Here is a 2,500-nt window from a genome sequence, read left to right on the forward strand (position 1 = left end):
ATATATCTGAATTATACAGCATGTGCCATCTTCAAAAGATCTCTTTAACTTTAACTGCTACGTTTCTGTCATTCCATAATGGAATTCTCGCCCTTCCTTTTTGGTTAATTGCAAACTTGAAGTTTTTTTCTATTGCGAGCCGCAGTGTTGACCTGTCTATTTGATCAACTTTAATGTGTCTTTCTCCATCTTCAATATAGTTCCTTGGNACATTTTGTGTTGTAAGTTGTGTGGTGGTGTGGGCGGCGCCGCTTTAGCGGCGAGCTGCTGTTTGTCGGGTGTGGGTGTGCTGTGCGTGCGTGCGTCAGCGTGAATGGTGTGGTGATGGGTGGGCGCGCGCGGCCGTTGCAGTGCATGGTGTGTGAGGGGCGCGGCAGCGCGGCGTGTGAGTGGCGCGCGACGAGTGACGTTTGGTGTTGTGGGTGGGTGTCGCGCGCGCGGCGCGTGTGTGATTTGGTGCTGGGGTCGGCGTCGGCCAGGGCGGGCAGTCCTCAGCTGTCTGTTGTGGTGTTGGCCGTTCTTACGTGTCGGTTTTGTGCAGCGGCGTGTGCGTGCGCTCGTTGATTTGTGTGTTTTGAGTCTATATTAAATCGTGCTGCGTGAAGTAACAACAAGCATCGCAGGCAGTATAACCCATATTAATGCAACTTGAACTTACACTTTCAGTTGCCTGTCAACTTGTTGTTGCGTACATAAACGCGAAATGTAATTCAAGGATAGACATCACAGCTTTCATAATGACGCTGACTTTCTGGAAAGTGTTACTGCGCAACGCATAACAATCACATGGACTTTCACATGCAACACGACTGCAACAATAGCTGTAAGTGACGGCTGGTCAGTCAGTCGTGCTGTCCCTCCATGCATAAACCCAACTAGGCCACACTCTAGGTAGGGTCCATCAATAGCAAATAACATGCGGAATGCTCGCAGCACATACCAATGATGGTGTCGAAACCTCTGGGGAACGGACAAGAGGCCAACTGCCCCCTTTGAATTTTGGAGACAAATAGGCAACAAATCGTGCCCAAGAAAAATATGAAAACAATCATTCTAATGTATGATAAATATGAGATAATATTTCATTAATATTGCTATCCCTTCAGCCTAATCTTGTTCTATATGCGCGTAATTTCTTTAAGCCGTGAGTATGACCTGCATGTGTGCGCTTATGTCCAGTAATCGCCGACATGCAATTTTATTTGCACATAAAAATGCATTTTGGTTAAATCATACATTTAAAGTGGAGAAAAAAAAACCGCGAGTGATTTGATATTGTATATGTATATGTATGTGTATGAAAAATGTATATTCCCAATGTTTCACTTTAATAATCATAAAACGCCCAGTCTTCCCGAATATTTCTATAGTGCGAAATAGCATATGATCTGTGTTCGCGCACATTCATTTCCCGACCGGAAAAATTTGTTGTAATTACACATTTATATCCGAACTCACATAGACGCGAGTGTTTTTATATGAAAATTGTACATCGCAATGTTTCACCTTCACGCAACACCAACTGGCGGGTGGACATGCATAGATGCATTTCTAGTGAAAGTGTTACATCCCGGTGACCAATGATGGACAACAACAGCGTTGATGTTCATACACAATAGACCCACTAGCAGGTAACCTATCCCTCGTTAAAATATCTGTTACCTGTCCAAGTAAGTGCCATAGACGTGCCCTCAAGCAATGTCTGCTGACGTTTGAATTCCCAACGACCACTCCGATAGATATAACAGTAAAGTAATTTCGCATTCGCACATGGTGTACAATTAAGCGAGACAATGACAATCGCGATGGTTCAAGGTTTCCTCACGATCTGTGTCGGTTGACATGCAGCAGGATTTGTATATAAGGATCATGTGGCGCATGAGACAAGCATCACTTCTCATTCCTAGACCTGCTATCCCAGAAGCATCTCGACAGTACGGTGAGTAGAACCAATGTACATGTATCAAATTCATCATTATTGTATATTGTGTAGTATCATGTATTAGATGCGTATTACCATACAGGTTATGGGCGTATACATCTGTACTATATATATCTATATATATATTATTTTATTTATATATATATATATTATATGCGAGATAGGACATATATTACGTGTGCGTTTTTTTTAATTCTGCGTTACTGATATATATATAATATATATATATACATCTGTATGGCTTTGGTCTACACTGGCTGTAAGAGTGCTCAATGCATTTAATTGGCAGAGCGTAATATAAGTTGTCGGATAGATTAAACTACAAGACATCACTTTTGCTGTTACTCAGAAGTTTCACGCTTGGCGAGAATCACCTCAGACAACTTTAATGAATAATATCATTAAAGTTTGTCTGATATCGCGCAATGCGTGAGAACTCTGAGTAACAGCAAAAAGTGATGTCTTGTGTTATCTATCTACAATATATATATATATATAATATAATATATATATATATCTATTATATATATATATATACGCTTTATTTCAATCCGCCTG

Source organism: Priapulus caudatus, unplaced genomic scaffold, assembly GCF_000485595.1.
Source record: "Priapulus caudatus unplaced genomic scaffold, Priapulus_caudatus-5.0.1 Scaffold4524, whole genome shotgun sequence".
Taxonomy (NCBI): Eukaryota; Metazoa; Priapulida; class Priapulimorpha; order Priapulimorphida; family Priapulidae; genus Priapulus; species Priapulus caudatus.